This window comes from Ursus maritimus, unplaced genomic scaffold (assembly GCF_017311325.1).
Source record: "Ursus maritimus isolate PB19 unplaced genomic scaffold, ASM1731132v1 scaffold_2, whole genome shotgun sequence".
In the NCBI taxonomy this organism is placed as follows: Eukaryota; Metazoa; Chordata; class Mammalia; order Carnivora; family Ursidae; genus Ursus; species Ursus maritimus.
In genome coordinates, this window is record NW_024424452.1 from 41,290,449 (window position 1) to 41,314,944 (window position 24,496).

At 58.7% G+C, this 24,496-nt stretch overlaps 1 long non-coding RNA gene and 1 other non-coding gene across 7 annotated transcripts in view; both read right to left on the reverse strand.

Annotated features, from left to right (window-relative positions):
* Positions 1 to 9,374: 9,374 nt before the first annotated feature.
* Positions 9,375 to 24,496, reverse strand: part of LOC103668348 — a 17,359-nt gene continuing 2,237 nt past the window's right edge. For 2 of the 6 annotated variants that reach the window (XR_005836217.1, XR_005836215.1), the window contains exons 2-5: positions 17,962 to 18,063; positions 15,786 to 15,885; positions 11,929 to 12,039; positions 9,375 to 10,442 (exon numbers count right to left, since the gene is read on the reverse strand). This is a non-coding gene — a long non-coding RNA (uncharacterized LOC103668348). Of the gene's footprint in view, positions 10,443 to 11,928; positions 12,040 to 15,785; positions 15,886 to 17,961; positions 18,064 to 23,515; positions 23,663 to 24,496 lie in introns of those variants that run through there. The other 4 variants (XR_005836216.1, XR_005836214.1, XR_005836213.1 and 1 more) reach the window with 4 other exon arrangements.
* On the reverse strand, positions 11,704 to 11,776 carry TRNAE-CUC. The gene has a single exon. It is a non-coding gene; the product is annotated as a tRNA-Glu (tRNA).

Sequence of the window (24,496 nt, forward strand, 5' to 3'; positions counted from 1 at the left end):
GAGGAGTGACCTGAGCTCCCCACCCTGAAGCGGCCCTCTCCCCTCGGCTTGGAATTTGGGGCTCCCCGGGCCTGCTCGGCCGGTCTTTGGGGCCCCAGGCAGGCCCCGCTTGGCTGGGAGGCTGAGAGAGGAAGTGGCTTTGTCGTGCCTGGGCATCGCCTGGGTTCTGAAACTCGCTTTTCCCACCCTGCTCTTCTTGGCAGGAGAGCCCTCAGCTGGAGCGGCTGCCCCCCCAGTGTCCCCTCCTTCCCTGTTCACACCATCCACGTCCTCCGTCTCCCCAGAGCAAGGAATGTGGCTCCAGGACACTGGGGGGCTTGTTCCCAATCCCCTTCTAGCTCATTTCACTCAGGCTTTTATAGACTCGCCGAAGTCCCACGGGCTGCTGTCTGGCCCTGGCTCTGAAGACGCAGACAGAGGTCTCCCCTCCTCCCCGCATTTCCTCACGCTTCGTTTTGTCCCAACTGTCTGAGGAGGCTGCGCCACGGGGGGCCAAGGAGCCCCGGTGTGGGAGCTGGCGGGGGGCAGGGTCCCCCTTCTCCCTGGCTCTGCAGCCGCGCGGGCGGGCTTCCGCTGAGCCGGACCCCGCGCGGTTCGCGGTGCCTGCCAGCCACCCGCCCTGCGGCCACCCTTCCGTCCACGCCCCGCGAGCCGCAATCATCGGTGGAATTAGCACCAGGCTTCTTGCTGGCAGTTGCTAATTAAGACCATCAATAAACGCGCTTACTGATGCCGTGGCGGGCCACCGCCGCCAGCGCCCACCTCCCGCACCAGGGCTCGCAGCTCGGCGGGCTGCGGGCTGGCTCCATCTCGGGCCGCTCCTGTCACTGCCGCGACCCTGCCTGAGGCCCTTCGAGCGGTGTTCGTGGGCACGGAGGCTTGGAGGGGGTTAGCTGGGCCTTCCAGAGAAGTTGGAGGGGCAACCTTCCCTCCAGGGAGCCCTGGGACTGGAACCGGGGAGGCCACTGTGCGTGAGAGAAAGGAACGGTGTGAGCCATGTGATGCCAGCACCCTTCTTCCCCAGAACATTCGGAGGTGGCTTGGGATGGAGGCACAAAGACTCTAACAGCTAACATGTACACGGAGGCCTCTGCGCCCCAGCAGCCCACGGCCCTCGGCCTCCCCGTTTGCCTTATACCAGGTGGCACAGTATTTGAGTTTCTCCTCCTGTGGCTAGGGGACCATCTCAGTGAGACAGTGAGACCCCGTGAAAGCGGGTGACGTCCTCCTCTGTAGACCCCTCTCACAGGGTGTTGTAACGAGCTGTTCACCCGTTCACCCCACATGGAAATGTGGGTGGCTCGAGGACAGCACCCACCGGGCCCTCTGCAGAGGAACAGCCAGGTCTTCCTGCCTCATTCTCTCCCCCCGCCCCCACCCCCAGCCTCAGCCACCGGCACAGGACGGGCCCAGTCAGGGGGAGGAGAGCCTGCTGAGCCCTCAGCCAGCACTCAGGGCAGGTGGAAGGTGGCCTGGCCAGCAGGGCTGGTGCCCCTCTAGGCCCGGCCTGGCCTCAGCACCCCCTCCCTGGGCACTCATGCCCTGAGAAGTGGCCCAAGAAGGCCCAGGAGAGCTTGGGAAGAGACCCTCCCCCACACACCTGCTTCCCCCCATTCTTCGCCACTCGGACGTCAATGTCTTGACTTTCTCCTACAGCTTTTGAAGGAAGGGTCCACCAAGACTTTAGTCTGCCCCAACTCAGAAGAAAAGAGGGGAAAAAAGTCCTGAAAACAAAACCCCTACAACAACCTTAAACTAGGAGAGATTGGCTGGGAGGCTTTTAATCCCTTAATCCCTCTCAGATGGGCCTTGAGACGCTAATGATTTTCCTAATTATTCCCTCCCATTTTCCCATCGCTGTGTAAGGGCTTTCGAGAGGAGTGAAATTCTGAGCGAGGGGGGTGGAATGAATGGCGGGCCCACCTCCCCCAAATCAAGCCCTGAGTCCAGGCGGCTGGAGAGGTGGGGGAAGGGCCAGGAGTGCTCCAGCTGGGGACTGGGGCTCCCCTGCCACTGGGACAATGGGGCGGTGGAGTCGGGCTGACTGAGAGGGCCAGGTGTGGGGCTGGGGTCCCCTCAGTGTGAATGGCCCATTATCCTGCCTAAAGGATGGGAGTTGAGGGTCTCTTTATGTCCCCTAGGAAAGGCCCCTCTGGGTGATAATCACCCTGGGAGGGAGGTGGAGGTGGTGATAAGGGTCTTTAAAGGGGACCAAGCCTCTTCAGAGAACAGTGGCCATTCAGGCTCCAGGCTCCCCTTGTCTCCAGCAGCCTGGGATCCTGTGGCCCATCCGTGGGGGGGTGGGGGTGAGGGGCGGACCACGAATGTGGCCGAGCTGGGTTCAGCTTCCTCCCCATCACTGTGGCCTGCTAGCTGGGGGTAGCCTCATGCAGGAGACCTCCCCCACACCTCCGTCCGGACTCCCCCCTTGGGTGCCTCAGGGGCCTTGTCTCACCTGCACTGAGCCACTGAGTGTCTCTGGGGCAGACATGCCTGAGAGCGGACCCCGGGCCTGCTGGTGACCACACTTTAATGACACCCTCTCAGGGATATGCACTCCACGCCTCCAGACTCCCTGTGGGATAAGGAACCAGCTCCCTTTCACCAACGGCAAAACTGAGGATCTGAGCCGTTAGGAGACTCGTGAAATGTGACCCAGCCAGTGACCAAGCTGAGACTGGAGCCGCTCTTCACATCCCAGGCCCAGGGCTCCTGGCTCAGGCTGTCCCTCTGTCCAGAAGGCCCATCTCCCCGGTGGCCACGTGGCTGCCTCCCACGGCCCTGCTGTCTCGGCTCAAAACACGCCCTCCGTGAAGGGAGAGGTATGGGATTGGCTTCAAAACCTCACCTCTGAGCCTAACCTGGGAGATGTGGGGGCAGCAGACGGGGCACGGCCCGAGCAGGAGGCCAGAGCCGGGGCTCCTCGCACGGGCCTGCGCAGTTCCGTGTTTACGTACAATTTTTCACAAGACAGAGTTTAACAAAATCTGGCCTTCCCTAAGCACCTTATTCGAAATTGCGGTTCACCTCCTGACCCCGGCCCTCCCTGTCCCTCCCTTTTTCCTGCCCTATTTTTCTCTGGATTGTTTGTGACCAGCTGATGCGGGATGTATCTCACTTATTCCTTTGGGTTCTTGTGAGTCTCCCACCCTGGCTGCACAAGGCCCGAGCTGCTGGGGTCTGGGTGCACCAGCCAGGCCCCCCCACCCCATTATGACCTGGGTTTGCATCTGAAGGCTCTTGGCCCCGCTGAGGCAAAGAAAGGGCAGCCTGTCGGTTTGGGTTTCTGGCCTGCGGGGTCCTTGAGCACCTGGAGCCACAGCCGGAGGGTCCTTCCTGGCGCCCCCCAGCCTGGGCGAAGCCCCCAAGTGTCCCATTATGCACATTCACTTCCCACTTTGTTGGGCCTTTTGTCAGTGGGCCTGGGAGTGTGAGGGGCTATTACCACAGGCCTCATTATTCCTGGCCCGAGCAGTAATGAGGGGTCCCCTCCACAGGCTCGCGCACCGTGCAGGGTCCCTCCCATTTAATAACGGCAATGACAGCCGCCGCTAGGAGCCCGTCGGGCCGTGCGGTGCCAGGCACTCTACATCCATTATGGCCGTCAACCCCCCGCTGCTCTGGCAGAGAGCTACCATTCGTAGCCCCATTTTCCAGACGAGAGCGCCAAGGCTCCAACTAGACCTTTAACCTCAGCACGGCTGCCCCGGGAGAGGAAGGGTGGGGATGCGCCCGGGCCCTGGGCAGAACGTGGATGTGCAGAGAGGGCAAGTGGGCCCATGGCAGGCTGGCAGGGCCCAAGCCGGCCAGGCCGCAGGGACGGGGGCAGGCAGCGTGCCCTCAGCAGCCGTACGGGAGCCACCAGGCCACCACTCTCCCCTCACAGGGCCGGTGCCAGCTCAGGCAGCCCGTGCACGTGGAGCTAGTGAGAATCCAGGCTCTGCCCTCAACACCAGCTGGCTAGAGAGGGGTGCTGCTGTTCTAGGGCTGGTCCTGAAAGGCCCTGGGGGACCTGGGCGGAGCACGGGGCACACTGACCAGGCCCAGGCACAAGGGGGGGAAGGGGAGTAGGCGGAGGCCGGAGGAAGGGAGAGGCAGACAGAGGAACTGAAATCCCACTCTTGAATCCCGAAGGAGGCGTCTCAGGCTTTGCTTATGCTCTGGCCTTTGGGGTGAAACACTATCCTTCCCCAGCCTTTAAAAAAGATGCAATAATTAATATTTTAAATTTAATTGATTCTGAGTAATTCCTTCACTATACTTTGGAGGCACAAAAGGGTAAACTATACAGCACAGAGTTCCCTCGTGCCTCAGTCTCCACCCCAGGTCCTGTCCCAGAGACAAACACATCCCTGGTTGCTCTGGACCCTCCCAGAGCTACTCCGGGTCAGGCCCTTCAGTTTCTAGAAGTAAACACCGTCCCTGTGTTTCCCAAGTGTGTGTAACACCCTCTCAGCGGGAGATAACCCTTCCCTGAGGGGAGCCCGGGGATGCAGGGGAGATGAAGTCCTCTCAGAAGGGCAGAAAAGAAGCGGACGGGGGGCTCCTGGGTGGCTCAGTTGTTAAGCGTCTGCCTTCAGCTCAGGTCATGATCCTGGGGTCCTGGGATCCATCCCTCTTCGGGCTCCCTGCTCAGCAGGAAGCCTGCTTCTCCCTCTCCCTCTGCCCCTCCCCCTGCTTGTGCTCTGTGCTCTCTCTCTCTCTCTCTTTCTCAAATAAATAAAGTCTTAAAAAAAAAGAAACGGAAGGGCTGGCTCTCCCGGAAGTGGAACAGTGTGTGCAAGGGCTCAGCCGTGTGATACCTTCTCTGTGTCCAGGTTTCTCTGTGCATGAAAGTCAGGGGAGGAGGCTGGGCCCCCCTAGCAGAGCTTTGGGGGCTACAGCCTGCACACTTGGGACCCTCAGCCCGGGGTCTCTCGGAGTCTGGAGAGGGTTTGCCCCTCTGTCCCTTCCTAGAAAGGACGGGTCTGAAGGGAGCCGCCCCTGGTCAGTGGGACCCCCAGCTCCGGAGTCTCGTCCTGAGGGGGACGCGGCTTTACTGTGGTTGTGAGGAATATATACGTTTATCAGTATTTCGTACAATGCTTGACACAGAGTCCACCCTAACCATCCCCTGTCTTCACGGCTCCTCTCTGTCGGGACCTCAGTGCACCCTTTGCTCATTCTGGGCGGGAAAACCCTTCTCAGGCCCCCAAGGCCCCGTGACGCTGCTTCACCTTGGGTCCTCAGGGAAGGCAGCGGGGAGCCTCTGCGGTGTGACCCCTGGAGCTGGGGTGTAGGCCCCGTCCCTCCTGGCCCCTGCACTCCGCCTCTCCCACCCCCGCTCATTAGAGCCCAGCTACAGGGCTGGCGTAAGGCGGCAATTAGATCGTTAGCACCAGCCCCAACCCACCTGCTCGGTCTGCAAACGCGTTTTAATTGTAATCCCTTAATCTCCCTCAGATGGCTAGCGAGGCTGGCTCTAGGGCTTTTGCCCCAACAGCCCCTTCACCCCCCCCCCACTTCCCCCAATTAAGGGGTCCTCCAGGCAGAGAGTGCCTTTCCCAGGCCTGGGAGGAGCAACACCCCGCCCTGTCTCCCTGGCCCCAGACGGCGGGCTGGCCCACCTGAAGTCCCCATAGGTGTAGCTGAACCCCCTCAGGCTGCCTGCCTCCTGCCCTGGCTGCTCTGTGCTCAGGGGAGCCGCCCCCTGGCCCCTTCACAATGACGTCGACTTTCCTGTCCGCTGGGCCCTGCCCCCCCCCCCCCCAGCCCAGGCCGTCTGTCTCCTCTGCATTCCACACAGGAGCCATGGGCTCCGGCTGCCGGTGGAGCCCAGGACCCTGACCGGCTGCATCCCAGGGGCGGCCCTGCAGTGACCTCCGGCTGACCTCCACAGAGCACGGCCTTGCCCCCCAGCCTCACGCCCACTGCGGTCTGGCACCCTCGGCTGCAGAGGGGCTGGCAGAACATTGGGCTGGCCTCTGTGCCTGAGCCTTGAGCAGGGCAGAGACAGGAGGAGGGACAAGATGACCCAGCATGGGGCCCAGTCTGAAGCTGAGCCTGGACGAAGCTCTTTCCTGGGAAAGTTCTGTCACTAATTGACTTGCAAATGCCTTGTTTGTCCCCAGATTCATAATTAGTGCTAAGGATTTCTAGGGCCCCGTCCTGAAGGGGCTTTTTTGGGGCAGCCTGCCCCTCTCCCCTCTCTGAGGTCGGCTGGGCTGGGGGTGGGCAGAGCCGGGCACCGGTGCCCAGCTGCCGCCCGGCGTTCCCACGGCTCTGCTGCCAGCGTGTGAAAGGGGAGGTGCGGGAGGCACTGGGGCTGGGGCTCCCCGCCATCCTTCGGCCGGGACCGGGGCCAAAGCCCTGCGGCTCCAGGAAACGGCAGAGCTGGGGAGTGGGCAGTGGCAGCGGGTGGGGGCCGGCTGGCACCCCCAGGAAGGAGAGGCCAGCCGGTGCCGGGGGCTGGTGTTGGTGGAGCCTCAGCAAGATGAACAGGCCAACAAGGGGCCTCTCTTCCCCGCGGCTTCCCCACAAAGGCCTTGGCTACACCACTGGATGTGGGGGGCCAGGGGCCACCGGAGGAAGAGGAGAGGCTATTCTCAGAGACACCCTCACTTCCGGCCTCTGCACTCCCAGGAAGGGGCCCTGGGCTGGGGGCCCAGAGTCCCGGGTTCAGGCCCAGCTGGGACTTGGATCTGCCGAGGGAGGAGGGCAACCCTCCCAATCTCCTGGCCTCGGTTTCCCCCACTGCGTTATCCCTGGCATCCTTCCTCAACCAGATGCCCTCTCCTGATATCTGCCCTCTCTCCAGCTCCTAACAGCCCACCCCACCCTCTTCTGCCAATTCCCAGTAATTCCCAGCCAGCACCCCTCGCCCAGGACCAGGCCCTGACCCTGAACACCTTTCAGCCTCCCTCAGGGCAGGAGGAGGTGTTCGGGGCTTGGGGGTGGTGTCTGCCTGCCCGGAATGGGTTGGAAGGTTCGAAGCTGAGCCTGCCTGCCCGGAGATGGACAGGCCAGGGCCCCGCCATTTGCAAACAGGGGGTCCTGCACGTGTCCGTCAGCCTGGGGGGGCCCCTGTCTGTGCAAGGCCACAGGGCAATCTGAGGAGTCGAGCGGACCCAGGGGGCCTGGCGTCCAAGTTCTTTCTCTTGCTGCCTCGCTCCCAGCTTTCTGTCGGCCTGCCTGTTCCTCTCTGGCTGTGTTCTGTCATAGTCCGCCCCCAACTTTTTTGCCTGGCTCGCCCCACCGCCCCTCTACATTCCCGGTTTCTTCTCCAGCTCCTTTCCCAGAATGGCCCATTTTCCTTGGGTAAGTCCTTCCGGAAGTCTAACCTTTTGCGGCAGGTTGCCTGTCCCCAGCCTGGCCTCTTCCCAGGCTGCCCTGCAGCTGGGGCCCTGAGGGAAGGGGGTGGGGTGGGCTCTATGGTAACCCTGAGAAGAGAATGCCCTTTCTCCTCATCTGCATACAGACGGTCTCATCTGCATACAGACAGGCCTCATCTGCATATGCTCAGTGGGACTCTGAGAGCACATTCCGAAGTGGCCCGCCCGGCCCCTCCCAGCCCAGTGCTGGCATCCCTGTCAAGGGAGGGCCCCTACCCCTCCGGCCCCCGTCTGGGTCTGGGTCTTTCTGCTTCCAAAAGGCAGCCCACCCTCTGCAGCTCCTCTCGCACCTGCTGTGCCCGTGCCCTGCCCTTCCTTCCTTCCTGCCCAGCTCCTCCATCCTGTCCCAGCGCCTGCTCCGGCAGCCTCCTTTCCAGGCCAGGGGGCCGCCGGTGTGGGCAGAGGGCTCGCCCCAGTCCCTGGCTGCCTCCCCTATCCCGGACCCCCAACACCCACAGGATAAGGAGGTTGTGAAGACTGATGCTCTGGCTGGTGGGTGGGCAGATCCCCAGCAACTTCCTTCACGCTGACCCCAGGCCCAGACCCTGTCTCCATTCACCCCTCCACCCCAGAGCCGACCCAGGGCTGGGGGGCTGCCGGGGTCCTTGCAAGGCTGGACAGCAGGAAGGGTTCTGAGAGGAGGGCTGGGGACCTTAGAAGCACTGGCCAGGCGTGGGGAGCCCAGGCTAAGTCCTGGGCTCTTAAATAAGCCACACAGAGGTACAAACGGAGTGGCCACTTCCCTCTGGGACGCTGTCCTGGCAGGAGACCCTGGGGCTCCTGGCTACATTGGGGGAGCGGGGTCCACCATGCTGAGGGCCCTGGCTGTAGCTTTTTTCTCTCTGGCGTCCATTTCCTCTGTAAAATGAAGAGCAGACCTAGACCAGGTGGCTTTAATGTGTCCCTTTTTCCTGGAAATAGGGTCCAAGTGCCTAGCCAGCGTTCTGTGTGCAATTTCAGCAGATGCCAGGGTCCCCTGAGGTTCGTCTTGACCTCAGGCTAGGAGTCCTGGTCTAGGGACCTAAAAATGCTGTGGTCAGTGTTTAGATGGAAGGAGGGCTTGTAGACACATGTGCGTACACGCATACGGAGTATCCCAGGGAGGACACAGGGCCGGGGCTTGCCTTTTGGAGAGGAGGTGGGTGGCTGGGGACGGGGTGGGAAGGAGACATACTTTGCCTTTTGTGCTGTTGGAAGTGCACCATGCTTCCCATCTTAAGGCTTTTTATTTAGAAAGATTCCAGGTTTCAGAATATAGCTCTGTGGGGGGGCTATGGCTAGATGAGAGGAAGAACTTTTTAGAGGGTGATAGAGATCTTAAACGATGCTAGCAGTCTGGACTCCAACACTTTCCAGCAGGAGCTCTGTAGAGTGCGAGGGGACTATCTTTCGGGGGAGCACGTTGGATACAGATGTGTCACGGGGGAAATGGGGTCAAGAGCACAGTGCCAGTTCCTTCTTACCGCGGGTCCCCTGCCCTCAGGTTCCCACCCGGGTCTTGTTGGGAAGTCCTACCTGCCGTCTAACCTGAATCCCTTCTGCTAAGTATATTCCTCCCTGTCTGTGTCTACTGAGGAAGGACAGAGGAAGCAGGAGTGGGGGCTCTTTCTCTGTGGTCTGTTCAAATGCAGGAGGACATCTGTGAAGAAGGGTCCCTTTGTGGAGGAGACAGAAGGCCACCCAGGGACGCCCGCACAGGCACTCCGGGCAGCAAGCCCAGCCCCTCCCTCTCTCTTGGTCCTTCCAGGGTTACCTCCTCAACTGGGGGCATCTGCCCATTGCTCTGAGTTGGGCCTGGCCAGAGCCCAGGTGGCATTGCCAGGAGCCTTGGGAGAGGTGGAAGGAGCCAAGGTCTTCAGTCCCCACCCCACCCCCACAGGAGGGAGTTGTGTCTTCGTGAGGCTTCCCTCTTCTGCTGCAACGGTGGCCCCCACAGCAAGGGTCTCTCAGGCGGAGCCCTACCCTCCCAACGCCACCCAGGTACATCACGACCACCAGGACTGGTTCAACGTTCAGGAGTCTTTATTAGACACGAGATGGGACCTCCATCTCAGAGGACTGTCAGCTCAGACGACAGAGGAGGGACCGGGATGGGCCAGGTGGACAGCTACAGACACAGAGCATGGGTGGAAAGAAGTCCTCTCCCCAGTGGTTCTGGATGAATGGGCAGCCCAGGCTGGAGCCAGGCCTGGCCACTTCCATCCTGCTCAGAGGCTTCCTGGAACAGCCAGTCAATTGCTAGAGTTTAGCGTCATCCCTGGGTCAATCCAGGAGGGCTTCTCAGAGGGAGCCTACGCCAACTGGGTGAAATAGGTCCTTCTTTTTGGTCTGAAAAGAAGTGTCAAGAGTGAAGAAATTTCTCTTTGGATGGAGACCTTGGCAGGAGGCAGAGGACAGAATTCCAGCGAGAGCGTGCAGCAGCCCTTGGGGCTCTCCTCCACCAGAAAAGCAAGGTGCCGGGAGGCCCCATGACAAAGGGCTGAGTCTAAGCATCTCTTCCAGGAGCTCTACCCAGGGCCATGACAGGACGGGGACCTCAGATCTGCAGCAGGTGAGAGCTGAGGCAGTGGCCAGGGGACTTGGCTGAAGGTGGGGAATGTGCTGCCCTTGGCCAAGGACCAACCTGGGAGGATTCAGGTGACTTCTGCCGCAATTGTAGCCTCATCCCCGGTCCTGTCTTCACCCACAGGGACGGTTTAGCATCCCTGTGGCTTCGCCCCTGAGCACGTGCTGCGAGGCCCCGCCCATCTGCTCCTGCCCCTCAGTCACTCCAAAGCCTGTTAGGAACCTGTCCTGTGGAAGCCACAGGGGAGGGAGGCAGCGTGTGCAGGGGACCCACCAGGCCCCATCTGAAGCCCAGCCCAGCCCAGCTCGCTAGCCCGCAACTCTGGGCAAGTCCCATGTCCTTCGTCGGGCCCCGATTGCCCCTTTGCAAAGTGGGGGACAGTACCAGCCAGTTTCCAGGCCTGTTGGAAGACTGATGGAGAATGTGGCTGAGAGGGGGCTCGCATGGGCAAGCGGGTGCCCAGCCCAGGCAAGCTCCCTCCTTCCTGACGTAGACCGAAGCGGAACCTAGGAACGAAGATCAGCAAGGGCTGCACGGAACTCTGGTACCGGGGCACTACCGTGCGCACGGCGCCCCTCTCACGCCCACAGGACTGGGGGGCCAACAGCGTTGGGAGCCCCTACAGTGCACCCCATCTGACTTCTCCAAGGGCTTTAAAATCTGAAGAGACTCTCCAGAAGAGGAGGGATCTGAGTCACGCCCCGTCGCAGCCCACCTCCGCTCAGACCAGACGGTCCAGCCTCACCTTCCCCCTGCCCTCAGTTCTCCACCCCATGACCCCAGACCTGGCCTTTACAGGCCACTAACCTTGACTGGGGGAACTGTGGAGGGGTGGGGATGGCGTCTGCCCCACCTCTCACACTAGTAGCTCCCCAAAGATAAGGACACCCAAAGATAAGATCTCCCTCAAACCCAGGTTCCTTGAGGCCCTGACTTCCCTTGGCCCTTGTCCTGCCCTAGCTCCCAGAGGCCCTGAGGTGAGCCGGCCTCTCCTTAGCACCCCAGCTGAGTCTGCATCCCACCCTCTCCCTCCATGGCTCACTGTTGGCATTCCTGTGGAGCCCCACGAGCCCCAGGCTGGCTGGCTTTGGGGGACAACGGAAGGGAAGGTGTGTGTCGAGGCCTGGGGAGGGGTAGTGGGTGAAGCTCAGAGCAGCACCCCCCACCCCGTGGGGGAGGAGGAGTCCAGATGGAGCCGCCGGACCGCCTGCTCCGCCCTCCCAGCCCAGACACAGATAGCCAGCATCTCCTAGCAACCGTCCAGTAGCAGGGGGCTGGGAAGGGGGGCGGGGAAACAATGATGTCGTAAATCATCCCCAGCCCCTCCCTGCCAGCCTACCCTGCCTCAGTGGAGAATGGCCTCCTTTCTCTCTCCACCTGCCCCTCATTCAAGATTCCCCCAGCAAAGCTGGCCCCTGCTCAGTGTCCCTTCGGGATGCCCCTCTGGGTCAAGGTGACCATTCTCTGCTTTCTGCTTGAGCTCCAAAGGGAGGGGGTCCTCACCATCTCAGCATCTCTCAGGGACCCTGTCAGAACCTCCCTGAATGGCGGGAGCAGGGAGACTGCCTTCCTAGGGGACACCCCCCCACACACCCCCTGCCAACACTGAGGGCCTGGGAGACCATCACATTCCAGTGGCCTCTGGCTCTTGCTTCTCTCTTTGGGTAGGGATGGGGGCAAGGAAGGGGAATTTCAAAGCATTTCGTGACACTGAGTCCCCTTGTCTAAACAAGATTTTATCTTTATTATTATTATAAGTAGGCTCCCCACCCAACATGGGGCTTGAACTCATGACCCTGAGATCGAGAGTCCCACACTCTACTGACTGAGCCAGCTGGGCGCCCCTCTAAACAGATCTTAGACTTGGGTCCCCAAGTCTCGAAGGGGCACTGGGACGTCAGCAAGCTGGCCAAGTCTGTTTCCCTGTGCCAACAGCTGGAGTCCAGGAAGCCCAATGAAGTGACCGTAGCCACGTGCCAGTTTGCTCCTTACCTCTCAAAGTAGCACGTCAAGCCACAGGCCGAAGAACGGGGCTTCAGTACAGACCAGGGTTAGACACGGGCCAGGACTTCCCGAGAAAGGAATGTGGGATCATGGAATTTCCTGGTTGGAAAGAGGAAAAGCCTGTCACAGAAATAAGAAACTGGGTGGGAACCGTTTGCGCTGATCACGTGAGTGGTTGCTCGGCCATATTAAGTAACACACAGGGAGTATTCTGCACAGAGCCTGACATACGGTTGGCTTCCATCTTGGCTATTTTTAAAAAATCATGTTAATCTTAATTTTCATGGGATGGCAGGAGGAAGGGATCAATCCCTGGAGACCTACCTCCCATCCTCCGGGAACCCCACGGGAAGATCCGGATAGGAGGTAGTGCCCGGAGTACAAGATGGCAGCCAATTGCTATGGCAACCACAGCAGAAGGAGTCTGGTTGATTGGGGGGGCAGCGCTGGAAAGCCAGCTGGTGCCAGATGGACAGAGCCGGCAGAAGGTAGCCCTGGCCGGGTGAGGCTCGTGCCCCGGTGCCCAGGGCTCTCCCTCCATATGCCAGCCTCAGCCTGGCCCTTCCCCGCAGGCCCACGGGCTGTACCACTATCTGTGGGCGATGATGCCCAAACCACTCCCCCTCCCAGCTCTTGCTTGTACAACAAGGAATGGCCGCTTACAGACAAAAGACCCTGCTGCTCAGAGGCTCTCTGGCCGGTGGGCTGAGGGATCTAGAGAAGTGTGAATGGAGCTCCCTCCCAACAATGCTGAGGAGCGTCACATTGGGGACGGGCGGGAGTCCGCACAGCGGGCTTGGTGGCATCATCTGTAGACGCCACCGAGGGCCCCAGTGTCCCGCGAGCGTGCCCACGGAGAGCCCTAGGGTGGGGCCGCAGGGCTAGGGCGATGTGGGGGAGCTTCAGCCCGGCACCCCCAGGACTGCTGGACAGTGTTTACACGGGGCCAGCGGGAAGGACAAAAGAAGCCACGGTCATGGAGTCCACCGTCCAGGTGTGAAAGATGTTCGGTGGCCGGAGACCACGAGAGCTGCAGCCACACTTCTCAGACAGGTCTCCATCACGGATCGCACCCAGTGCCTCACCCTCTGCCCCAGCGATCACGCCCTCGCTTCTGAGCCATGGAAGCCTTCCCTGACCATTCCCACCTACCTGCAACAGCCCTTCTAACCCTATGTCCCTTTTAGAATTAGCACTGGACATCTGCGTACGGCCTTACAAAACACCCTCGTTCACACGGACCCATCTGATCCCTCAGGACAACCGTGGAAGGAAGTTAGGATCCGAAGACATTAAGTGACTTGCCTAAGGTCACCTAGCTGGTAAGAGAGGGAAGCCAGGGTTTGCATCCTGACCAGCCCGTCCGATTCCAGGGTCAACAACCGAAACCTCCTTCTGTTGTCCGTCCTATGGATGGAGCCCTTCTACCAAATCTGTGGGCAAGCCTTGAGCTGACATCCTGCCTGCTGTCAGCACCTCAAACCCAAACATTAATTAGAAGGAACGGTGTGCACAGGGACGCGTGGGTGGTGGGAAGGTCTGTCCACCCTACTGGTCAGCAGTAAGTGACACGAAGACCAGGCAAGGAGAGAAACTTCTCCTGGGGGGTCTCAGGCAGACTTGGGACTCTCTTCTTTCCTCCCTCCCCACGCAGCCCTCCCTGGGGGAGGTGGGGAGGCCCTGTGCAGGAGCTGGGAAGCACCACGGAAGGGGAGCTATGGCTTGGGGAAAGGGGGCTGGAGGGGCCTGGCAGGATGGGGAGTTACAGCGGGAAGAAGGCCAGCAGCAGGGCCTTGGTGCAGGGGGCCTGTGGGGCCTGATGGGATCATGGAGAGGAGCCTGTCCTGAGCCTGTCACCATGAGAGCCTGGCCAGATCTCAGCTTCTCCATTTCCTTCCCGGGTCTGATTAAAGCTGGAGGCTACCCCTCAGCCCTCCCCTCCTCCAACCCCCTTCTACCCGCCCCCCGTGGGCCCTGGGAGCTAAGCCCCCTCACCTGACAGAGCCACTTCCATGGCCACTCACAGAGAAGCCTTTGTGCAGAGGCTGGGCCTGGGGGAGGGGCAGGTGCGGCACCCCCACTCCCCTCCCCACCCCAGTGGCCAGCAGCAGTGCCTCACCTCCTCGGCTGCCTCTCCAGCCTCCCTTAGCCATTGTCCAGGAGGGATCCCCTCAGAGCCCTGGCCCACCCCCACTGCCCACCCTGTCCCTCACCTCTTCTTCCAGGGACTTTCCAGGACCCAGTGCCCTCTCTGCTCTTCACTCCAGTCCCCAGCTGCCCGTCTTCCTTGCTGACCCCGGGGCACCAGTGCTGGGCACCAGCCCTGGCTTCTCCACCTCTCCTCCCAGAGAGCTCCCACAAGCCTACCCATGTGCAAGAGGGCATGCGAGCGGACAGTGGGGTGAGGCTGGGGGGAGAGGCGGCGACCCTTCCTCAGGTGGCTCCCAGGCCTTAAACATGTTTCTTCATCTGCAGAACTAACCAGAAGCCTATGAAACGTCCAGCTGGGCCCTGGGCTGAGTGGGCAGCCGGATGCAGTGTCCTGGTCCTTCCCGGGAGTGGTCATGTGCTGCCCCCACATCCGTATCCCGCTCCCAGCATCTCTGAGGCTGTCAGCTAACTCCCCAGTGCCCCGTCACATCCAGCCTCCCTGGTGGGGCCCATGTCCCATCTCCTCCTGGCCCAAAGTTCCCCTAATGGACAGTCCCATCCCCTGCATCCACTCTCCACCACCCACATCCTCAGAACTTGGACTTGATGACACTCTGTTTACCTTTTATCACCTTCACCCCTCTGTCTTACCACCTCTCCTCTGGCCCCTCCAGGAGGCCCTCCCTAACTGCCCTTCCCCGCACCCCTGCAGCACCCGGCCCAGGTGATTCCCCCTGTCCTGTGATTCTTGGGTGTCTGCCCTCCCTGCGGGACCGCTAGCTCCTCAGAGCAGGCCTGGATCCCACCTTCATCTTTGGCACGGCCCCTGGCACATGGAGACAGGGCGAAGGAAAGGAAGGTGTGGGTGGAGGGGCGCTACAAAGGGGGGAGATGGTCCTGATGTGAGTGGTGTGGAGGGGGAGGGCCTGCTCCCGACAGGACCTGAGGGCCTAGGAGTTTGGTGGAGACAGGGTGGCAGGAGCCCGGCCAAGCCAGAAGCAGGGCTGAGCCAGTGAACGTCTGGACCCTGGACAGCATCTGGGGAGCGGCCACCTTGCAAGTTTTGGGGGAGGTCAGCTTATGCGTCACTATGGAAGCTGAAAGCATGGGAGCCCTCCCGGCTCTCCTTGCAGCTCGGGCCTGGGCGTCCACAGTGCAGGTGCACCCCTCCAGCCTCTGCCTCAGGAGCTAAGGACAGGAGCGCAGAGAGTAGGTAGGGGATGGATCTGGAGTTCAGAGAGCCCACAACCAGTGAAGTGGGCAAGCGTCTAGAGCCCCACGATGGCTGAGGCTGACGTGAGACACTAGCAGGGCTGCAGAACCCTGGGGAGCACTCATGAATGGGGACCTGGCCAACCTGGGCTGAGGACCGAATAAGCAGAAGCCAGAACACATAAGCAAGGGTGTAACAGGAGAGCCAAAGGCCACGGGAGCAGGCAGGACGATGCCAGTAGGAAATGCTCTGCAGGGGTCGCCCCGCTGAGCAGGGGGCCCCAGGGACGGGTGGGCCAGTGGAGGCGCTGTGGATGTCCATCGGGGGTGGGGGGTGGGTGGGCAGCTTCAGCAGAGTCTCGAAGATAGAAGCCAGACTGCTGGGCTGGGCAGAGAAGACTCGAAGCTCAAGTACACAGTAGCCCTTGAAGGCCCCAGAGAGATCCTCCAACTGGCAGGTGGTCCTGCCTACCACCACTTACCCTCTCCTTCCTCCTGCTGAGATGCCCAGTTCTGACCCCTCCAGGATTTGTACATCAGATCCTCGGCCAGGTCCTCTGACCACCGGCGCTCACCAGGGGTCTGGAAGGAAATGGGAGCCCTCTCTACCAGCCCTGCTCCTATGCCAGGCTCCCACTCCTCTGGGGCAGCCATGCCCCATCCCTCCCACCTTCCCTCTCTCCCGTCCTCTCTTCCCAATTCCACAAGCAGGAAGACTTGACCACGTTCCGGTCGGCCACCAAGGGCTTCCTGTGGCCTCACCCCGTCCCCCCGCCATGTCCATCCACCTGTCAGAGGTGGCCATCTTAGGGGCACCAGCTGCCTAAGATGGCAGCCTCCCTCTCCTCTGCTTCCGTTCCCACAGCATTGCCTCCTACCCCTGTCTCTCTCTTTCTGAAGCCTGAGCCCAACAAGGTGGGGGGCCAGGCTGGGGAGCCAAGGCCGGAGGAAGCAAGACAAAAAAGGACAGAAAAGCCGGCCCCTTGGCATCTCTCTTTGGCATCTGAGTCCAGCTCAGGGAGGGACAGCAGAAGGGAAGAAAGAAAGTAGTGTGAGTTTTTATTTTTGTCCTCTTCCTGCCACCTCCCCCCCACACACACTTTGATGAAAACAAAATCTCTCCCCTTTTCTCTCTTCTCCAACCCCCTCCCCTTTTTTCCTGGCTCCAACCATGAGCCTCCTGGAATGCAAATGAGTTGTATTATGCAAATGTATGCAAATAAGGCTTAACGAGCGGAAGGAGGGGGCAGAATGCCTAATGAGTAATGGCGGAGGGTGCAGATGGAGGGGGGCAGAAATGACCCCCTCCTCTTCTCCTGTTCCCACAGCCTGGAGGCTAGCTGGGGGTGGCAGGGTGTCCCTCACTTCTGGGAAAGACTAGAAGGTCAAGGCCTCTGTCACTTGAGCTGAGAAGGCCCAGGGTGGCCTGGGCTGTAGGTCAGGGACAGGAGAGCTTGAGGGCAGAGAGGGTTAAGTACAAGGGACTCCTGCTCACTCACACAACCTTCCCAGAGTCTCTGGATGCACCAGCCTCTGCCTGGACAGCTCGGCTCCAGTGCTGAGAAGAGGGTGAAGCTCATGCATGCCGGAGGCTTGTGCATCAGAAAGGAGGATTCCCAAGGGAAGATTCCCAACCAGACCCAGGTTCTTCCTGGGGGTGGGGGTGAAAGCTGTCTCTCTTTGTGCTTAGGAAGGTGGGGGTTGGGGCAGTTGCCATGGCAACGTAGCATGGAACACCCACCTCCCCAACATCCAGCCCCAGAGGACCTAAGAGTTGGGGGGGATAATAGATTGACACCCCCTGATGCCCCCACCACCTGGCACTGCCAGCCGGAGATGGCGGCATCACATCCGAGAGAGAATGGCCCCTTTGTTTCTGGGCTCCCGGTGTTGGAGAAGCAGGCCTGGGCACACAGAAGGGCCTTTCCCAGGCCCTGTTCCAGTTTGCGTGACTCTTGCTGGCCTCTGGAGACTCCTCGTGGCCATCCGCTGGCCTCTGTGCCCTGGCAGATGGCTGCCCCCTTGCCTTTTCTCCCATGGGCTTGCCAGCTACTGCTCGGTATGCTTTCCCCTGAGCTTCTGTCTGAGACCTTCCCTCCACACCTCTGCGGACAGACAGAGAAGCTGGTCCCACCTCCTCCTGGCTTGTGTGGACCCCTCACATGTCCACACATACATTCTGGCCTTTTTTGTGCAAGAACAACCTGTGAACCCTCTCTACAAGCATTAGGCCTGCTCCTCCCAGGCAGGGAGGCCCCCACAGGATACATCAGACACGGTGGGCAGGCCAGCCTGGAGTTAGAAGGCTGCAGCTCGGCATCTCCACTACTCAGCGGAGTGACCTTGGACATAACTCTTCCACTCCTGGGAATCTGTAAAATGAGGGATAGAGGGCGGAGGCTCATTCTAGCTCCGCCTGATCTCACAAGAGCTTCGGTTCAATCCTTCCTGAAATCTAACTCTCGTCCTCCCTGCTGCGGCCGCAGCCCCTCACTCAGACTCCCCAAAGAGGACAAACACAGTTTCCTGAAGATGGAATGCCAACTGCCCTCAGCCTTTTCCTCTTCCTGAGACTCCACAGCTGCCTGCAAACAATTCCCACAGATTACGCGATCTAGAGACAGATAGAAGGCCCCCCCCACCCCTCTGCTTACTCACCGCCCGGGAGCTGTCCGTGGTGCTGGACGCGCGGCTCTGGCTCACGCGTGGGGGAACGAGGGCGGGAGGGTGTTGGAGCACCCTCCTGCCCCAGGTGAGAAGCTGAAGGAAGAGAAGAAGCAGAAACATTTGGAAACTTGTAAGTAAAGTGGCAGATCTCCCTGAAGAAAGTGTCTCCTCTCTGAAGATATCCAAATCGCAAATCCGACTTCCGGGGGACAGGGGGAGAGCCCAAGAGCCAGTGCAACTCTGAACCCCACACCTCTCCATCCCTAAGGACATAAGAGTCCTAGGTTAGCTCAGTCTTCATCTGGATCCTATCTGGAAATCCGCAGGGAAACAGGGTCACAGTTCCTGCCCCTGGAAAAGAGCTCAGGTTGAGGTAGTTGACGGGGTGGAGACCTCTAAGTTCCACCCTAAATTCTATGGTTCTCACAAGGAATTTAGTGACAATGATGAGAGGTACACAGGGGCAGATACACACCCACCTGACAGTATTACAGACTTGGAGAGCTGGAGAGGAGAGGTAGGGAAGACAGGAAAGGGCATGGTGCGTGCCTGGGTGCATGCGTGCCTGTGTGTCTGTCGCGCAGGCAGAGAAGTAAGCCTGCCTCAGTGCTTCTTAACCCTAGCTGCACATTAGAAATACCCAGAGAACTTTTAAATGATGCTGATACCTAGGCCTCATCCAGATACTCTGATTTCATTGGTCTGGAACTAGACCCAAACATCAGTATTTTTTTTAAAGCTCCCCAGGTGATTAAAGTGCATAACCAAGTCGAGAATCACTGGTCTGGAAGAAAGCACCTAAGAAAAAGTACAGAGGTTAAGCCTGATCAGCTGGAGGAAGAGGCAAAGCTAGGGCCCCGAAGAAGTGGGGAATCAATAGGGAAGAGAAGGACAAGCATCTAACTTCCCTCTCCTGGGAACTCCTGGTGGCCCCGGGCCTGATCTGGATAGGAGACTGACTCAGGTGTTGGGCTTGTCTCTTCTGTGCTGTGGAAGCTCAAACTATCTCAATGACATCAGCAATGAGATGAACTGTCTCCCCACCTCAGTTTCTTGTGCAGAGACAGGGCATGGGTGCAGTGATCCTGAGGGCATGCTGCTCCCCTTCACCCAGAAGGTCCCCAGGGAGGCAGCTGTAGAAGGTAAACAGCAACAATGGTCTCTTTCAGTGTCCAGATTCCTACCCTTCAGTCCAATTAGCAGACACGGCAAACAGCAATTCAGCTGCCTTCAGCCGCTGTCATAACAAACTCAGAGCAGCCTTAATGGGGGGATTAGGGCAGGAGGAGGGGGGTGTCACTCGGAGCCTTGGGAGAGCTTGGGTGGCAAGGAAGGTTCCCCTTTCCTCTCACCCCTCTCCTATCTAAATATGCACCTACACACATTTACCTTTCATAATCCTGCTTCTCATTTTCCTCAAAGCTCTGAGAAATGTTTTCATGGTTTTGTCTACTCCTTCCCTCCAGTGATGTTAAAGCATTAACCTAAATGGGTTTTTCTCCTAGGGAAGTTGGCACACCCTGCCTCTGGATGAGATCGTGCCATAACCCCCCGAGATCTCGGAGGTCTCAATAGCAAAGGAAAGAAGGTGGAAAGGTCAATCTGTGCCCAGAGCATTAGGGTGGGAATGAGGTGAAGAAATAAGCATCAGAATATTGCAGCTCCCAAACCTTGAGAAGGGCAGACTTCAAGCAGAACTTCCAGACCCAGAAAAAGGTAGAGGGGGCTGTGCTTCTCCGGTGGGTTACTAACCTGGGGAATTGATTTGGCAGTCAGGGAGGTGGGAGATCAGGAGGCAAGAAGAGAGAAAACATTTCTTCTTGAAGTCTCTCAGTGCCGAAGAAAACTCTGCACGCTGACAGGCAGGTCTCCGTTTGGTTTGTTAATTATACCTACTGCCTAAGGGGTCTTTTACCTATATAAACTGTGTTTTTAGTAATTCTATAAACTTAATGGAATAAGCTTGGAATCACCATCTACCCATGCCATATTTCTCTACCTACATAAGTCACTTTACCAATCATAAGTATTCTACCAATAGGTGATAACATCTGTTAAGAAGAGAAAACACGATGGCCCTACTGCCCCATGGACTCCAGGCTCTTCCCTGAGCAGGCCTTTCCCCACAGCCTTCAGACACTGCCTATCCAGGTCCCCAGCAGTCCCTCCTCCACTGCAAAGCTGGAAAAGAAGACTTCCTCAAGTTTAAATGTGTTGAGGTCCTCAGTCATGAGCGTATCAAAGAGCTGTCCTTTTTTGCATTCTGAGATCAATCATATGCTTTCAGATCCAAACTGTAGCCGGAGAATGACTCTTTGCCCATAGATATCGTAACATATTACAAGATCTTTTACATAGAATTCTTTGTTTGCTCCATGTAACAATCCCAAGGGCACACATTCTTCCCCTTCCTTATGTAACATCCTGCTGAGGCTCAGAGATGTTGCAGTTGATAAGTGACAGCCCAAGCACAGACCTTGGTCCAGTCACATGTGCTCTTTCCATTTCAGTCCCTCCCCAGGCTTGCTGACGGTGATGGTGCTTAGGACTGGGGAAACCTTTCAATGCCCCGAGTTGTGGAAAATCTGACCCAGGGTGAGGGTGTGAGTGATAATCAAAACTTGAGTTAGAAATTTAGGAGAAAATTGCCTTTAAATTCCTAGACTCAGAATTCAATAGGAAGGCATTGGAATGAGGGCAAGGGAGGAAAATGAGTGAAGAAACCCACTTAGAACTGGTTCCCAGTAGGAATGGGTGGATGTCCCAAGATCTGAAGAATAAAACTAAAAACTCGTGAACACCGAAGTGTGATGGTACCAAGCAAGAAATTCACTAACTGGTAACTGGTGAGGCCGTTGTGAGCCCCTTTCGAGCCAGCCTCCTCGCACCCCCATCCCATTAGTTTTCCTAGTGGGCTCAGCTGGAGGGGTGTCATGTGGCACAGAAGTTGGGGGAGGCGGGCAGCAGGACTCCGTGATATCACTGTGACGTCTGCGTTTGGTAAACCCTCCCAAACCCCAGAGTGTCTGTTTGTTTAGTGGATTTATACTTATGCATAGTCAGGCATCTCTGATCAGACAGCCAAGCCTCCTGCCCACCGTGGATCGATCACACACACACCCAGCGTCATGCCAGGTCACTCAGTGTCTCCCTCATGAGCAGACACAGACAGCTCCCAGCACAGTCTCCCATCATTCTCCTGACAGCCCTGCCCACACACCCACGCGCACGCCGCGTGTACCCAGAAGGCAGCACACGCTCCCCCAGCACGTCCCTCCAGGCCTCCACCTCCTCTCCCCGGAGGGGGTGCTTGTTCCGGAGGGTGTAAGCCCTCCACCCACCCGCTCCCTCCGGCCCTCTAGTCTCCTTTAGAGACCCAGTGGTCAGATGTGCTCATGGGGCCCCACGATAACAATATAAACCCACCGTGGTTAAAATATAAGCTCTAAATCTTATGTGGATGAGTCTCGGCAGCTCCCAAACATGCACTTCCAGCCAGCTGCAGGAGGAAGACTTTAAAAAAAAAAAAAAAAAAAAAAAGGGAGGGGGGCGCCTGGGTGGTTCAGTGGGTTAAGCCTCTGCCTTTGGCTCAGGTCATGATCCCAGGGTCCTGGGGTCGAGCCCCACATTGGCCCCCCTGCTCAGTGGGAGGCCTGCTTCTCCCTCTCCTGCTCCCCCTGCCTATGCTCTCTCTCTTTCTGACAAATAAATAAAATATTTAAAGGAAAAAAAAGCCTGTCTTTCTTGGTGCTTCTCCTGCTGGGATCACAACCAGGCCTGCGGCTCTCTTCTCACCTCTCCTGGGCCTTCCCTTTCCCCTGATGCTCCCTTCCCTCCCTCTCACTCATCCCTCACCCCCACCTTCTCTCTAGTCCTGCCCTGGGGGTTGAGACTATTCAGTGACATTAGCTTCGCACTGGGGTCTGTGGTTCCTCGTCTGTAAAATGGGGTTAATAGCAGCCACCTCTCAGTGTCGGAGCATCAGAGAGAGGCATGTAGACAGAGGCTATTACCAGGAGGTACGGTGTGGTGTTAGGGATTCTTAGTCCTTGCCCAAACCTGCTCCCTTTCTCCCTAATCCTGCCTCCACTGCCTCCCTCCAAAAATACCAAATTCCAAACAGCTGAAAAAAGTGAGAGGCGGCTAATCTCTCCTTCCTCCAAACCTCTGAAGGGAGGAAACGTGTGTGCTCTAGGCTCTCTGAAGCCTGAGTATTTTAGTTTAGATTCCCCAATATTTCTCCCACATAATATATAATTGAATCATAATCTCCTAGCTATAAAAATCGGTTCCTGGAGTAAACTGTAAATGTAGGGTGCCTGGGTGGCTCAGTCGTTAAGCGTCTGCTTTCCGCTCAGGTCAGATCCCAGGGTCCTGGGATGAAGTCCCTTGTTGGGCTCCCTGCTCTGCGGGAAGCCTGCTTCTCCCCCCCCTCCTTGTGTTTCCTCTCTTGCTCTCTCTCTGTGTCAAATAAATAACAATCTTTAAAAAAAAAAAAAAGGAAACTGTAAATTTACGCAGGGAACCGGAGTCTATACAAGGTCATTTTGCCCAGTTTTCCTGCCCTCTTCTTCTCCCCACACTCTGGGTGCCAGGTGGTGGGGGACGGAACGGGGAGAGGGGGTAAATGCGGTGGGGCTGCTTCGAGCTTTGCTACGTTTACTTGTATTCTACCAAGTGACTCTGGCCTGTCCTCCTCTCAACTGCACTGAAACACTTTTGCTTAAAATATTTAGGTCAGGCCAGATAAATGGATTCTTTTAAGAAAGGCCCTGATTAATCTAATTCTTTGCTTTCTCTGGGCAGCATAAATGCTAAGCTACAAATTCCTTTGTGTTTGAGCTCCTTGAGGCCATTTGCTCCTGGAGATGATTTCTCAGAGAGTGTGGATGGGATAGGAAGGGACGGTGTCTTGAAAGACCCCAACTCAACCCATTTGGTCAGTGAAGACAAAGCTGGCATGAGAAGCTCTTCAGGACCCCAGACCCAGGTCCTGGATCAGAAAGAGTAAAGAAAATGGAACAAGGGAGCTGAGAAACAGTTTGCAGGCCCCTGCCCCAGAACCCAGCTGGTGCCTCCAGGTCTACCCCTACTTGTCTCCACTCTGCCATTCTCAGCTGCCAGCCCAGCTGGGTAGACCTACAAGGCTTCAGGGAGCGGAGGAAAGCAAAAACCCCTGGTGGGGTCTTTGCTCTTTCCTTTTCTCCTCCAGAGAAGGTCTGGGGAGGGGTCTCCCCAAAGCCTCCCTCCCCAGCAAGAGCTGTTTAGAGCCTGCGGGAAGCTGTTCATCAGCGCCCACGGGAGACGCCTGGACCGGGAGCCCTAGGCACTGTCCCAAATAACCTGCAACTAGCTTCCAACGGATCTCTGCCTCGGAGCACTTCCCCCGCAGTGGCCCACTCCGCGTTCTGCCCGGAAAAGCCCCGTCCTGAGGAGGAACCACCCTGCCCTTTTCTCGCCTCCTCCAAGCTCATGGGGAGCATCTGGCCTCCCTCAAGCTCATCGGGAGCACCTGGCTAACGTGAGCCGGGGCGGCGCCTCCTACCTGTGCGGACCCAGGCTGGGGTTCGGTCTTGAGGCCCGCGGGCCACCGGCATCTCCTCTAGCCGGCACGGCCTAGGGGTCCTCGCGCCCCCAGACCCTCGTGTGGGCTTCCCCCGCCCGCTCAAGCGGCCAGCTTTCCCGGGGCCCTTTGCGCAGTGTATGGGGTTATTTTTACTTTCGGTTATCTAGCTTTATGAAGACTCCACACCACTCATACAGCTAGATAACCAAAGATAACAACCAACCCCGCCTCCTGGCTGCTGCCGCCGCCTCTTCCACGCAGCCTCCCGGCCGCCGCCGCCGCCCCCGGCCGCCCGCGGGTGGAGATGGGAGAGGGCACAGGGGTGGAGATGGGAGAGGGCACAGGGGTGGAGGTGGGGGCGGAGAGAGAAACGGAGTCCAAGACGGAAAGGGACCCCGAGCACAGGACACAGACACCACAGAGACCGAAAAGGGCGTGGGAAGGACGCGAAGAACGCGAAGGCCGGCGGCGTCGAGGTCCAGGGATCGCCCCCGGGCCCCAGAAGCTTCGAGCGCCTCGTTTCCCGCTCCCAGCCGAGCCAGAAGCGGGAGTTTCGCGGGTCCTTCCGCAGGAAGAGGGACTCGCGGGCTTTTCGCGCCACCCGGGACGACCGCAGGGACCGCAGCGGAGGCCTCGGCAGCCCCACGGGGTCCCCACCGCCCTCCTTTGCAAGCTGCAGGGCGCGCCCAACAGCCCAAGCCTCTGCGTGGGAGCCGCGGGGACCCCCTGCTCGCAAAGGGCTGGAACGAGGGCGCTGACTAAAGCCGGGGGCACGCAGCGAATCGTGGGGGAAACCCCCGGCAGCGTCCTGGCAGGGAACAGGAAATCCCGGCAACCCGGAGGGAGGCAAGCCGGTGCGGGGTGGACGCCCCCGGGGCCTCCCCGGCGCGTCTCGGGGAGAGAAGGAAAGGGCAAAGACCCCACCCGGGAGGGGTTCTCGGAAACACCCCCCCCCCACGA